General features: G+C 36.0%; 1 long non-coding RNA gene across 1 annotated transcript in view; it reads left to right on the top strand.

Annotated features, from left to right (window-relative positions):
• Window positions 1-16,118, top strand: part of LOC106504343 (uncharacterized) — a 796,860-nt gene that overhangs the window by 696,814 nt on the left and 83,928 nt on the right. The gene's annotated exons all lie outside the window — the stretch shown is intronic.

Here is a 16,118-nt window from a genome sequence, read left to right as displayed (position 1 = left end):
TGAATCACTTTGCAGTATACTTGAAATTAATGAAACATTATAAATCAAGTATACTTTGATTCTTAAAAAAATGGAAAAAAGGATATATCATTAAAAACAAAGGGTTTTTCCCTAAGTTATATACAAAACAGTATTATTGATCCACTTTAAATATTTGGCAAGTTCTACTTTGCCTCTTCTGATTTAAACTAAATGTGCTTTTAATAATACCAATAAAACATTCTAAAAGGAAAATTTACAGAGGTCAGCATGAGAAAATGATTTTGCTAAGGTGTAAATCATACTATTTGATAATTTATGTTACTTTGGTTTTAAGAATAGTAATTTTTTTTTTTTTTGGTCTTTTTGCCTTTTCTAGGACTGCTCCCATGGCACATGGAGGTTCCCAGGCTAGGGGTCTAATCGGAGCTGTAGCCTCCAGCCTACGCCACAGCCACAGCAATGCCAGATCAGAGCCATGTCTGCGACCTACAACACAGCTCAGGGCAATGCCGGATCCTTAACCCACTGAGGAAGGCCAGGTATCAAACCCGCAACTTCATGGTTCCTAGTTGGATCCATTAACCACTGAGCCATGATGGGAACTCCAGAATAGTCATAATTTTAATGAAATTTTCATAAAGATTTCCCAATTGATTCTTTGGGGAGTGATGAGTTTCCAGAGTATCTTTTTCCTAGAGTTAAACTTATATAAAATAAGGATTTGAAAAAATACACTAATATAATACACAATATGGAAAGAGACAAGTGTCTTAAAAATCCACTTGAATTGGCTGAGTGATTCTGAGAAGGCATACAAATTTTACTGCCAAATTTTTTTCTTTGGGTTAAGATTAAGAGCAAGCTGGGAATGAGTAATGGCCTGCCGTTTACCATGAAGTGTATCAAAACAATAAGAAACTGAGACAAGTAGTAAAATATAATACTGCTTACTGTCACTTTCAGAAAAAAAGATAAGCCACATTGGGAATTCTGTTCCTTGCTTGTGTATATCATGTTATATCACACAATAAGAAATCTGCTGTGGATGCAGAAACAGAGAAAAACCACTTCGACCTCTCTATTGTTGTAGGCATATAACAAATGAACCTGTATTGTGTCCTCCCTTTAAGGTGGTCCTGGAATAATAGTATATAGGAAGAGTCTGTCAATACTGACGGCACATCATTGTTCTCCACTTGGAGTGTGGGAGGGAAAAATCTATTTCGTAAATGTATTTTAACAATATAGTAATTTTATATCATAAGCCTCTTAGGCCAGATTGTCCTAGAACAAGACAAAGAAGAATTAGTTGGCAACTGTCCGGCAAATTTCGATTTCACAAAAAGCTGATCTGGATTAATCGAGATAAAAAGTGAATTTGCCCTAAGAGAACTGAAGTCTAGGTAAATTTATGAAGATAGTTACCTTTCCATCCCTTCGGTTCAGACCACGCTGTCCCTTGTGGAAAGAAGGCTGCTTGCAACATGTCTTGGTATGAACATTTGAATCATGGCACTTATTTTCTCTGTGGCCTTTGGCGAGTTATTTATCTTCTTTGAGACTCAGTTTCCTCATGAATGAGGAAATAACGCTCTTACAAGATTGTTGTGAAGCTCAGACATATCTTAAGATATGAATTTATAAGTTAATCTACTAAAAAGCACAGAATACCTAGAATCCAGTAGCAAATCAGTATGAGAGAGATGAAACAGATATAGACGGCAGAGTGATAAATGAAGAAATAGAATGTAGAGACTGTAGCATTTTTGTTACTGAAATTTAGAATACTTAATTCAATTTGGAAATTCAACCGTAATGTACACACACAATTCAAGAGTATGATTTTATTTTATTTATTTTTTGTCTTTTGTCTTTTTAGGCCCACACACACAGCATATGGAGGTTGCCAGGCTAGGGTTGAATCAGAGCTACAGCTGCCAAGCCTACACCACAGCCATAGCAATGGGGGATCCGAGTCTACACCACAGCTCATGGCAATGCTGGATCCTTAACCCACTGAGCAAGGCCAGGGATCGCACTCACATCCTCATGGATACTAGTTGGGTTCGTTAACCACTCAGCCACAACGGGAACTCTAAGAGTATGATTTTATTAATGTATATACGTATAGGTTTCCATCTCTATCTACTTTTCCAACCCAAGTTTGCCTGTGTGAGATATCCTTCTGGAAAAGTGCACTTACATTTCAGGTAAGATAGGAAGTGTTGGAGTTCCCATCGTGGCACAGTGGTTAACGAATCCGACTAGGAACCATGAGGTTGTGGGTTCGATCCCTGGCCTCTCTCAGTGGGTTAAGGATCTGGCGTTGCTGTGAGCTGTGGTGTAGGTTGCAGACGCGGCTTGGATCCTGTGTTGCTGTGGCTCTGTGGTGTACGCAGGCGGCTACAGCTCCGATTCGACCCCTAGCCTGGGAACCTCCATATGCTGTGGGAGCAGCCCTAGAAAAGGCAAAAAGTCAAAAAAAAAAAAAAAAAAAAAAAAAGATAGGAAGTGTTAAGGGCAGTCCTCCCTAAGTTTCAATGAAGGAATTATTTTTAGCTAGTCATGACTGTTTAACACCTGAGGAGTAATGGGGAAAGCTGTCTAGTGCAAGCTGTGGCTTACAGTTCTGCAGGCATTTGTGCAGTTAATTCCTCTAGATTTTTCTTTTTTCTTATGACTTTATATTGATACGGACTGGCTGAATGTCAGTAAGATATGTGGCATCTACTCAGGCTGTGCAAACAGCCAAATTATCCATATTCATTGTTTACACTTTAAATACCTTAAAAACTGACATTTGCATCAGTGTTTTTTCTCTGTCTGACTTCCCCTTTATTTCTTTAACCTTCTCTGCTCCACAATATCTCAAAACTAAAGCATGATCATGCTGTCTCTTATAAATACATTTGAGCAGCAAGAACTCAGCCCAAGTTCAGTAAGTGGAATTTACCAACCATAGTGACCTTTGAAACTTGGACCACGATTCTTATTGTCATACTCGACACAATCAAGTGGTCTCTTGAACAAGAGTTTGGGCCATATTTGAGTTTTGCCATTTCATTTTCAGTATCTCCAAGGCCTTGTCCCTTTAGTTTGTACAGGCCCACTCTCATGGAATCAACCTAACCTAGGTAATACATGTCTTATATGCAAAGGTGGCTGCTCTGTTCAACACAAACTGGTGAGTGAGGTGGACCAGAGCAAAGTGCACACAGTTTCTTTTACTATATTCTGAATTTACTGCTAGAGAGGACAGTAATAAGTAATTTTCTATGAAAAAAAGGACATCTAGAATTTATCTTGCCCCTTCACTATTTTTTTACCACTGTTTAATACATATTTTCTGAAAAAAAAGGTGAGTTTTTCTTTAGTTGGTGGGGTACATTCAAGAAACGCAAGCCCCCCACCCTAGGAAACATAGGAAGCGTTTGTGTACAGACTTCATTCTGGAACTTACACAGATGCTAAATCTTAAATAACTGCTAAGGCACTTTTGTTTTATCAGTCTCTTTTAGTTTTAAATGCCAAGACATTTTCCTTACATGTTAGAGAAAAACAAAATGAAATTATATAAACACAAGTTGGTTGTTTTGCTATGTTCCTGATAGTTATGCCCCCAAATATTTCCCACATAAAAAAAAAAGTAGTGACATCCCTCTTAACCAGAGAACACGTCATTGGAAGAATTTATGGAATTAATGGAAGTATACTGTTCACCAGATTTTACTGTTTGTTCTAGAATTTAAACTTTACAAAGAGAAACATAAATCTTATGCAGAAATTACTGTTCAGAGTACAGATATGACTTTTGCCTCAATTCTCTGATTGTCACTAATTCTTAAATCCGTATCAATTTAAACATTAGCTTTTGGGTGTCCTTCATAAGAGCATCAGACTTTAAAAATAACCTGCCTTTTACATACATACTAAATACAGTTCAGTAACAAGTTAAGCAGAATGAGTGACATGTATACTATGTAATATCTGTAAATAGTTTTAGCAATATCAACTCCCCTGGAGGTTATAAAAAAAGAACATCGTCTAAGCCATAGGGCATAACTATGTCTTCCTTTGGCTATGGGGGAAAAAAAGCCCTGATCATGAATCTATTTGATTTTATAGAACATTTTTAAAATTTCTTAATTGCTATATAATTTTCAAAGGAAACTGACATAGACCCACATTTGGGTTTAAGAATGCTGGAATAGGTACCATCCCAGAATGCTAAATAATGGTACTATCTAGGATGTCTGGTGTGCGCTATAGAAAGATCACTTACTACTCAGCATGATATTCTGTCTTACCCCTTCTTTTTTTTCCCACTGAAATGGAGTTTCTTAATTTATTTTTAAATTTTTCCCGTTATATTTAATTTACAGTGTTTTGTCAATTTCTATTGTACAGCAAAGTGACCCAGTCATACACATATATTTTGTTTTCTTTTTCTCAGATTATCCTCCATCATGTTTCATCACAAGTGACTGGATATAGTTCCCTGTGCTATACAGCAGAATCTCATTACTTATCCGCTCCAGATGCAATAGTTTTCATCCATTAGCCCCAGATTCCCAGTCCATTCCACTCCCTCCCCCTCGGCACCACACATCTGTTCTCCAAGTCCGTGAGCTTCTTTTCTGTGGAAAGGTTCATTTGTGCTATACATGAGATTCCAGATATAAGTGATGTCATTAGGTATTTGTCTTTTTCGTTCTGACTTACTTCACTTAGTATGAGAGTCTCTAGTTCCATCCATGTTGCTACAAATGGCATTATTTTGTTCTTTTTTATCACTGATTAGTATTCCATTGTGTATATATACCACACCTTCTTAATCCATTCATCTGTCAATGGACATTTATGTTGTTTCCATGTCTTGGCTATTGTGAATACGGCTGCAATAAACATATGGGTGTATGCGTATTTTTTAAGGAATGATTTGTCCTGATATATGCCCAAGAGTGGGATTTCTGGGTCACATGGTAGTTCTATATTACTTTTCTGAGCTAACTCCATACTGTTTTTCATAGTGATTGTACCAATTTACATGCCCACCAATAGTGTAGGAGGGTTCCTTTTCTCCACACCCCCTCCAACATTTGTAATTTGTTGACTTGTTAATGATAGCCATTCTAACAGGTGTGAGGTGATACCTCATAGTAGTTTTGATATTGAGCATTTTTTCATGTGTTTGTTGGCCATCTGTATATCTTCTTTGGAGAAATGTCTATTCAGGTCTTCTGCCCATTTTTCAGTGGGATTGTTGGCTTTTTTGCTGTTGAGTTACATAAGTTTGTATATTCTAGAGATTAAGCGCTGATGTCAGTTGCATCATTTGAAACTTTTTCTCCCATTCCATAGGCTGTCTTTTTGTTTTTTTATGGTTTCCTTTGCTGTGCAAAAGCTTGTCAGTTTGATTAGGTCCCACTGGTTTTATTTTTGCTTTAATTTCTGTTGCCTTGGGAGACTGACCTAAGAAAACATTTGTAAGGTTGATGTCAGAGAGTGTTTTGCTATGTTCTTTTCTAAGAATTTGATGTTTTCTTGTCTTACGTTTAAGTCTTTAAGCCACTTCAAATTTATTTTTGTGCATGGTATGAGGGTGTGTTCCAGTTTCATTGATTTACATGCAGCTGTCCAGTTTTCCCAGTACCATATCCTGAAAAGACTCCCTTTGCCCATTTTATATTCTTGCCTTCTTTGTTAAAAACTAATTGACCATAGGTGTCTAGGTTTATTTCTGGCTTCTCTATTCTATTCCATTGATCTGTATGTCTGTTTTGGTACCAGTACCACACTGTCTTGATTACTGTAGCTTTGGAATATTGCCTGAAGTCTGGGAGAGTTATGTCTCTTGCCTGGTTTTTATTCTTCAGGATTGCTTTGGCAATTCTAGGTCTTCTATGGCTCCATATAAATTTTTGGATTGTTTGTTGTAGTTCCGTGAAAAATGTCATTTGATAGGTCCAACATCCATTCATGATAAAAATTCTGACCAAAGTGGGTATAGAGGGAACATATCTTAACATAATAAAAGCTATTTATGACAAACCCACAGCAAATATAATACTCAGTGGAGAAAAGATGAAAGCCTGCCCACTAAAATCTGGAACAAGACAAGGATGTCCGCTCTCACCACTGTTAGTCAATATAGTATTGGAAGTCCTAGCCACAGCAGTCAAGCAAAAGAAATAAAATGTATCCAAACTGGAAGTGAAGAGATAAAATTGTCACTCTATGCAGATTACATGATACTATATATAGAAAAACCCTAAGGACTCCACACAAAAACTACTTGACCTGATCAGTGAATTCAGCAAAGTAGCAGGATACAAGATTAGCATTCAGAAATTGGTTGCATTTCTGTATACTAATAACAAAATATTAGAAAAAGAATATAAAAATAGAATACCTTTTAAAACAGCACCCCCAAAAATTAAATACCTAGGAATAAACCTGGTGACCAAGGTGGTGAAAGACTTCTCTTAATGAAGAGAACTATAAAATATTAATCAAGGCTGTATCTTACCCCTTCTGAAAGAGAGTTTTAATAAATTACTCATAGAGCCATCTATGTCTTAATATTTGGTCCAACCCTCTATATTTAGAGAAGCAGAAACATAGAATTTGCTAGACAATTTAGTGAATGACCCTTGTTCATGAAATGTCCAAAATTCACATCTTCCTGTGTGACATGAGATGTTAGTCTACTAAAATGCAGCTATGAGGGCATTAAACCTTTTCCAAAGATACTTAAGCATTTCCTTTTAATCCGTGTGGTAGTTGGGATGGGACTCCTGGGGAATCACCAGTGAAACAAACAAGAAAACCACAACATGAAAGTGGATCAGCTATTTTTATCTCCATCAGGACTATTTATTTCTTTATAGCTCTCTTCCCATGTATCACCTTATTGGTCATCTGCTCACACAAAGATAACCTCTCTAGGTAGCACTGCCTAGCACTTTAATAGAACACAGGTGTTCATTTTTCCTTTCTTCTTGGTTTCTTTGCCTTGCTTCATAATTAAACCAGTGAGACTCTTGCCCTTTAACTTCATGTATAAAAAATTTCACATTTAATAAAATAGAAGTCTTTCACTTTTACACCGGTATCACTTGTTTGGAATTTCTTCCATATCCTCCTTGCCCACAGCATCATCTTTCTAGTACATTTTTTTTCCTTTGTCTTTTCTAGTGCCACACCTGTGGCATATGGAGGTTCCCAGGCTAGGGGTCTAATCAGAGCTGTAGCCCCCAGCCTACGCTAGAGCCACAGTGATGCGGGATCTGAGCTTCATCTGTGACCTATACCACAGCTCACGGCAATACCAGATCCTTAATCCACTGAGCAAGGCTAGGGATTGAACCCACAACCTCATGGTTTCTAGTCGTATTTGTTAACCACTGAGCCATGGTGGGAACACCTCTAGTGCATTTTAAAATAAAGTCAGTAAACAAAAAAGAAACTCAATGTTCATCAAAGGGACATCTTCAGGATGCATACATTTCCTTTTTTCTTTCACTTGGGGTATGTCTTTTAGTGAATGACTTGAGATGGTGGATCTAGGTAAAATACAAGTCAGCTGCCTTACTTTTAGCTCAAAGTACTGCAAAAGAGAACTAACTCTATTTTATCTAAAGTTGGTGCAAAGAAAAGTTGCCAAGGTTATATACAGAAACCAGAACTCAGTTTTCTGTGTGTGTATGTGTATATGTGACATTTTGACTCTTTAGTAGGCATAAGAATGCACATCCCCCCTACTAAAGATACCTATGTCCTATTCCCGAAAACACAAGAGTATGTTAGGTTATATTACAGGGGGCTTTTAAGGTTTCAAGTAGAATTAAGATTTCCAACCACTGACCTTGAGATGGATTATCCAGTATCCTGTATTATCCAGTTGGACCTAGTATAATCACAAAAGTACTTAACAGTGGAAGAGAGAGGCAGAGGAAGTCAGAGTAATACATGAGAAGAAGCTGGCCCATCATCATTGGCATTGAAGAGGGCCACAAGCCAAGGAATGTAGATAGCCTCTAGAAGGTGGAAAAAGCCAGGAAATGGATTCTAGAAGCTCTGGAAAGGAATGTAGTAGTCTTGATGATACCTTGATTTTAACCCCATGAGACTGATTTCAGACTTCTCACTTCCAGAACTATAAGATAATGCATTCATATTGTTTTAATCTGCTAAGGTTATGATCCCCTCGAGCAGCAGCAGAAAAATAAAACAAATTTCCGATCATTCCATACTGTAATGTTTTTGTATAATTGTGTCCTACTTTATTGGAAGAGGAGGGTCGTAAACACATTGTGGAGTGGTGTTGAGATAGGAGTGGAGAGAGAGGAAACAAAATCCTGTTAGCCCAGAAAAGTTTCCCGTCATCAACAAACTGTCCCCTTGAACATTTTTTACTTCTGTACCCTTTTGCAGTGTTAACTATGACAGCAGATTGGTATCATATAAAATCAGCTAACTTTAGTTAAATCTTAAAAAAAAATTAGTCTCATTTCAAAGGTCTTATTTTAATGATATTCTTTTTGCAAAACAGAAGAAGGCACTTTAATATCCCATTTAACTAAAATAAGATTAAAAGCCATCCCAAATTATCTTTGTTACAAATCCATCTACTGAATGTGTGTATGTGTGTATATCATACAAATCCGCATTTACATGCACTAGTCATTTTCCTTACAACTCCCTCTTACATAAATTCCTTCCCATTTTTGTTTTAACCAATTTCTGAAAGAATAGAGATCACTCTGTTTCGAGTTAAATGACTTTGAATTGGATTCTGCATATGATTTATTGCTTTTAGTTTAAATATGTGAAGTGTTAAGAGAGATGGTTTAGCCTGGAGATTTTGCATTTTACATCACTGATAACCAGAGTTTTACATTTGGAAGAAAATTCAGAATTCTCTTTAGGTAGACATACACATTGGTGTTGTAGACAGCATGTTTTTTTCCCTTTTTCCATTTCCGGTTCTCCTGGGAAGATATTTTCACGGTGCCTTAAAATAACATGAAATCATGTTTCAAATACATTACATTGTATTTTTGTTGTGCCTAATCTGAGTACCCCACCCCACCCCTGACCTGATCCACTTCAAATCTGCTACCTGTTCTAGTCTTAATAATATGTCACATCTCTACACTTTCTGAATCATCCTACTTCACATATTTGAAAAAATTTTTTAAGTATTTCAACCATTCTCAAACAGTAATTTTGCCCTCTGAAGGCTTAATACAAGCTGAAGTCTTTTCCTAAAAGCTAAGAAAAAAATCAACAATTATTCATATTCATTCCTTTCCTTTGGGTGCATGCCATAGGTCAATCTTAAAACCCAAACAAGGTACTATATATTAATTCTATTATCATCATTAAAAAATTTAATGATATTAAGACATTCCAGTTAATGGAATTTTCTTATAATATAACTATATTAAAGATTCATTGTCAAATTTCTTACAATATTTCTACATTAAATTCATCTTTAATCCATGACCTCCACTTGGATTTTTAATCACAATTAAAATTTTTGGATTTTTAATCACAATTAAAATCAAAGTTCATTTCTACCCCCAAATTCTGTGGTTTAGTTGCCTTCTATTAAAGAAAAAAAAAATTAGTTATAATCCAAAGATCACTGGACAGGGAATAAGAAAACAAATTCTATACAAGACCCTTCACTTAGCTGTGCCTCAATTTATTTTTTTAAATTAGAAAATTTGAACTACATAGATTTATTGTTCCATGGTCCTCCAGCTCCTATCCATTAGATATTTTTAGATTAATTGATGTTTATTTAGGGACTCATAAGAACAAAAATATCCCAACGTCTTGCTGAGAAGTGCTACTTGATTTCTTTTCTCACACAGGACTTTTCTCTAGTTAACACTATCAAAACTAATGAGACAATCCAAAACTCAATTCTTCTCTAAACTATCATCTTCTAGTGATTTCACAATTTTTCCAGTATTCTTATAGGGGTGGTAGTTAAGTAGCAGGCCTCTAATACTCAAGGCTATTAGTCTGTTAACTAAGAGAATAACTTTCTTACATTTTTTAAATATGTTAGTTCTTATATGGGGGTATTTATCTGAAATTCCTGAAGTTGCTCAAGAAGATATATAATGTAATATATATATACACATGTTCTAATTGAAACATTACCTATATTTATGAAAAAATGGAAATCAACTTACTGTCAAACAAAGTGAAATACTAAGCTAGGTACTTCTCAAAGTAACTTTGAGAAACTTTTAGGAATAAAAAGAAATATTTAAGATACAACCTTAAAATGAACTAAAGTAAGATGGAAGTATCTAAATATGTTAACTGCAGATTTATAAACATATTAAATATATTTGCTGAAAATAAAATAAAAAAACCTGATGAATTAAAGTGAAAAATGACACTTTTCTAATTGCAAATTTGTCCTTACTTATGTTATATGTTTGAAATTATTGTAGCACATATCCTGGAAATATCTAGACAAATTTCTAAAGAACTATGAGGAGAAAATAGTGTATATTATGAAATCAAGAAATCTCAGTATATTTAACTAAGCATACACAGCTTCTTCCCCTTCAGAATGCCCTCTTAGCTACATTTTAGTTACTAGAATACTGTTAAGTTTGGGGTTGATGCATATGTCATAAAATAATTTAAATTCTTTCCCTTTAATGTTTTTGATTATAATTGTTCTTGCTTTTAAGTTTCTTTTACATATATTTTGCAGTCTTTAGAGATAGGGATAGAGTGGTAGTTTTCAAGCAGAAGCTAATATTGGCTCCAGTTATAATCCAGAATATAATTCCCTTCAAGGAAAGTTTTCTCTCTCAGCAACAGCATTCTCTTTCAAGAAGACGCTGAAGGCTGAGTAGGTGTAATTGAAGAGGAATGAAATGTTTTCAACTATTAAAATTTACTTCCGGCTTATAAGATTTAATTAAATGTTTTCACACCTCTTCAATAATTTGTTTTCAACATTCATATTGTCAGCATTTATTCTACTAGCAATCCTCAGCCCAAGTGTCCTAAGAGAAAACTTGTATATTCTCCATTGTATTGGAGAATCAAGGTGTATGGAGAACACATACACACACACACACACACACACACACACACACACACACACACACCAAAAACCAGAATCATTTGCTTCCTTTGACCTATGGTGGCTGTCTCTCCTTTATTCTCTTCTAATATCTGATATATTAAGAGCTTCTTTTTTTTTGTTCTCAAAGTGCATTTGTCACAGAAAATTGGCCAATAAAATATTTTAACACCCCGTGATGAAGCAGCTACTGACAAATTCAGAAGACTTTCTTCCAGGAAATATAGTTGAGTAATGAAAGATGTGATAATCTTTTCTCACTCCCAGTTTGCATGAAAATTGTTCCAGGAAATATGGGTTCAGCTGTAATAGGGCCTGTCAGAGTCTTCCCCTGGGACGTGTGGATTCTCAGTGACACTCTGATATGTGGAGAGGCATGGAGATGGGTCACAGTCAGACCTTGAACTTCAAATTAGTGGACAATGGCTCTGTGCAGATACCAACTAATTTTCTCCCTACAGGAATATTGTGTAGCCTGACAGGCCAGGAGCATCCATTATTTTTAATTGGAGGGAAAAATGACACAGTTAGAGTGACATACCACATATCCATGGCCTAACTTTGTGATGGGGAGGAAATTTGCTAGCAAAGTGGACTTTCCTTTCGTATTCGGTTCCTTTTCACACCAACGGGAAGAGGTGAGGGAAGAAATATCTAAATGTCAGATAGTCAGTGAGAGGAGACTGCTGTTTCTCAGCAGAGGTAATTAGGTGGCCCTTTCTCAACCCTGGACCAGGGAGTGAAGGCGCCTTCCAGGTAACGGTGCCCTTTGTTCTGTTTTCAAGTTACAAACAGATGTACATTCTCAAAACAGAGCTTCCCCTCTGTGATTAAATATTTATCACAGCAAGAGCTAGTGGTGGGACCAAGTGCCTCCAATTAGCCACAACAGAGGGTTATAAGTGACTACAGAACAAGTACCAATATTTTAAAAGGGGGTAGCAGGTCATAGCAGGGAGGTTGCAAATTTTTATTTCTCCCATAAGCCCATTACAAAGGATATTGTTTGTTGGTATCAATACTCATGAATCTTTTGATCTATTAACAAGCTCTAGTGGTGAGTGTCAATTAAAATGCAACTTATGTATAAGCTCTCTTGGTTTCCAGGTGGCCTTACGAGTAACGTGCAAAAAAAAAAAAAAAAAGTGCCTTCTAACATGAGATGAATCAATTTCAATGCTATAATGGTTAGCATTGTTCCTCATTAAGAAAAAAGTCAGCTTAGTTTCCAGGCAAAGAGAAAGAAGGTCCTTGAAGGCAGGGGTAATACATTTTATGGGTTCCATCAAGTACTCAGTGTCTAGACAGACTTGAGTTTTAGACATGGGTTTGATGACATTATAGTTGGCCATCCTGGGTCAGAGAAAAGGCGGTACTCGTTTTCATAAAAACACCCTCTTTACATTGGTCAAGGATACAAAAAGAATAGAAATAGGACAGAATGACCAGCTAGAGCCCAAAAAGGAAAAAAAGCATGGCCTAGTCATCCAGAAATTAACTGCCCATTTGCTCATATTACATTTTGGAGTTAGTACAACTACATTTATATGATAGGAAGTTGATTAAAAACTTATGTTTTAAGGGAGAAATCCAGATATTTCACACCCCACATGTCAAAAGCTCTTGTATTTAATTTTATAGTGTAATTATTTGGTACATGTAAGTAGGTCTGTCTAGCATGAGTCATAGCGTTATCTCCATAAACATGAGAATAATACCCCTATACCACCAAGAGATAGTCTAAAGAATAGAGGACTTTGTAAGGGCTCACAACTAGAACTGTGTCTGAAACAGAGGCATTCAAAGGATGTTTGTTTACTCCCTGTCCTCCTTCTGTTAGCACAGATCTGCTTGCTTGGATGGCTCATTTTTCACCACAATTTTTCTATAACATTGGTAACATAAATGCCCTCTAATGGTCAAAACTCTAGCATATCAGCTTATACCAATGTGGTACCTCAGCAAGTATTTTTTAAATTTTCTGAACTTTTCTATATAATAGTGGGCCTAGCCATGACCATTTCAGATATAAAAAGTCACATTTAACCATAAAATAATGAAGTTAATAATAATAATAATAATAATGATACTGTCTAATGCACCTAGTTGTAGGCCCCAGTTCCAAATAATGGCTAGTATTAGAATTCTGCTCCTTATTCGATTTCCTCATTTGTAATTCAGGGTTAACTCTGTTGTCTCAGAAAACAGTAATACATATTCCACTGTCTCAGAGAGGAAACACAAAGATATTCACAGTCTTGAGGAAGTTTATTTCTATTTGTTTTCATTTTAATATGCTTCTCCCAAGATAGATGGTTAACTCCTGGGCTATGTGGTCAGAATATGCCCCCACTTGAAAAATTTAAACTTGGAACTATTATGTCTACCCAGTAATTTGTTAAAATAATTGAGTATGTTTTTACATAGGATGCTAAATATGTAACTATCAAAATATATTAAATATATATATATATTAAACCTGTGCTACTTAATGCTAATCTATGCCAGTCAGTTACTAGTTATTCTTAGCTGTTAGTGTTGTGTCTAAGGAATGGCCATTCCTCAAGCTGCAGTTCCATGAGCCTAGGGCAAAGGCTTCTCCAAAGTACAGACCACTGTGTATGACTTTGTACCTGTTTATTAATAAATATTACTGGATTTGGTAAAATTTGTAATGAGAACCCCACCCCCTTTTTTTAAATACAGTACTGTACTCCTTCTTTTAACCCTGGAGAGTACCAACATCCACCCAAAAAATAACATACAATTAAAAAAAAAAAAACCCTGATATTGGCTGAGCAGTCAAATTGACTTAGGTTTAATGCATAACAAAGATATATTTCCTACTTCTTTTGCTTTGCTTACTCGTCAACATTTTTACTATTTATTTTGTGTAAAGAGCAGCACACATATTATGGTGACTGAGGATAAGTTAGCATTTTTCCTGTTTAACTGGCATCACAATGGTTAACAGAGTTCCAACAAGCGCCCTTGTAAATGTGCATTTGGCAGTTTTGTTCGTCAGAGGATAAGTCAGTGAGTCAGGGATGTGGCCATGGAACTTAACTGCTGCATTTGGTAAACAATCAGAGGAACAGTACATGCATTGTAGAATCTGAAATGGCTCTTGTTACCAGTCCTGAGTTCATGTGATTCTTGGAACAGTCCATGAGGCTGAAGTTGCAATGCCTTTCAAGAAAGAATGTATAATTTAAATAAGTTTAAATGAAAATAGTCTTCTTGCACAATGCATTCCACTTAACTAACAAGTCACTATTGATCCAAAAAAAATTATATATGTAGTATTTCATAGAGTATATAAATTGAAACTGAACTGGAAATATTTATCATCCCGAAATGCTGCAGGTTGGAATAAACTTCTAATATTTCACACGTTCCCTGGTTATTTGAAAATGTGAAGGGTTTGTATGAGTTCCCAGCTGAGCTCTCAGGATCTTCACTTAGGAACAAACTGCAGTAACTGTCAGAAGATCGTTTATCTGGCTGTTTTCTCATTCTGTTACTGCACTTGTCCATTCTTCAGAGTTAGCGTAATTGAACAAAAATTTTAAGGTTAAGAAGCAATGCTTGAATGTAGGGACATTGTCAAAGTTATATGAACAAAAGAATAGCTGGAAGACCCTGACTGAATGTAAAATGTGGAATTTGTTGTGTGCATGCATTCTCTGAGTCGGTGGCCACTTAATAAGCCATGCAAGACCCGTTGTAAGCCCACTCCCAGAGATCAATGCCATGACTGCAGTCATCCATCATCTCTAACCCAGGCAGGATGCAATCAATGGTAATCCATCTCTTTCCCATTGGATAATTGATTTTTTAAAAAATTTGTGGGATTGATCTTTTTTCATTTTAAGAAACTGTCATTGCATAATACTGTAGTTTTAAGGATTGAAAAGGAAAGGGGTTTTGTTGCTTCAATAACATTTTAATGGCACTAGGTTTAATCATATTCCGATTCATGATTAGCCCTGGGAAAAAAATTATGAAGTTTGTGTCATGGGTATTTTCCTGTGTTCCCATTCTGGCTATTTTCTCCTCCCATGAAACCACGCATAACCCCTTGTAGGTGCTTACCAAGCTTTCTGTTTGTATCAATTAATTCACATTAGGTTATTTGTTACTAAAGATGTTCCCAATCCTGGAGACTCTCACATTCACAGAAATTCTTTAAAACAATATTGTTCCTCAAGAATTGCACCTTGGGGACAATGATAGCTAATAAAATATTTTTTGAGTGAAGGTTTTTAAAAAGATACAAATATTATTCTACACAGCTAGACTTCCAGTTTTCACTTTCAACTTTATATTTCCCTCACTTAATAGCATGTCTCACACTCATTTATTCACTCATTCAAGAGCTATTAGTTTTGTATTTTCAGTGTGCTAGATACTGTTCAATGCATTGGGTATATATTAATATAAAGAAAGAAAAACTGAGTCTCTTAGGGACTCTAAATTTCAATAGAGAGAAAAACAAACAAAAAAGAAATACATAAATATCTTCTAGTATTGATAGGTTCTATAGAATATAAGATAGTCTGACATCAGACAGTGGAAACTGCCTTTATTAGGGTCACCCTGGAAGGTGTCTTGGTGAAGGTGACGTTCTATAAAGGGAATGGAATGTTTGGGTTCTACGAAGGAAATAAGGGCACTTTGAAAGAAAGCGAGATTATGGTAGGGTGGAAAGTTGTCATTTTAGACAGGGTATCAGGAGAGCTCTGCTATGGTGACATTTAACTGACAGATGAAGGGTAACAAGGAGAGTACCTTACAAAACTATGAGAGTAGTTCATTCCTGACAAGTGGCTTGTTAATTCAAAGAAGTTAGAGTGAAATAATTAGGTCTGTTCTGAAAGAACTTGATGTAGATGATGGAAAGAAAGCCAGTGTAGGCTGTGCGCAGTGAATGTCATCTGGTTGGTACCCAACAGGCAAATATCATTATCACCTATCTAAGAAGAACTCTCATGAGGAACTGAGAAAACTC

This window comes from Sus scrofa, chromosome 7, assembly GCF_054392235.1.
Source record: "Sus scrofa isolate SSC_HxYL_T2T_F1_AM1 chromosome 7, Sscrofa_HxYL_maternal_Yorkshire_Landrace_v2.0, whole genome shotgun sequence".
NCBI classification, from domain to species: Eukaryota; Metazoa; Chordata; class Mammalia; order Artiodactyla; family Suidae; genus Sus; species Sus scrofa.
Note: the sequence above shows the minus strand (reverse complement) of the source record. Positions and strands in the feature narration are given on the sequence as shown.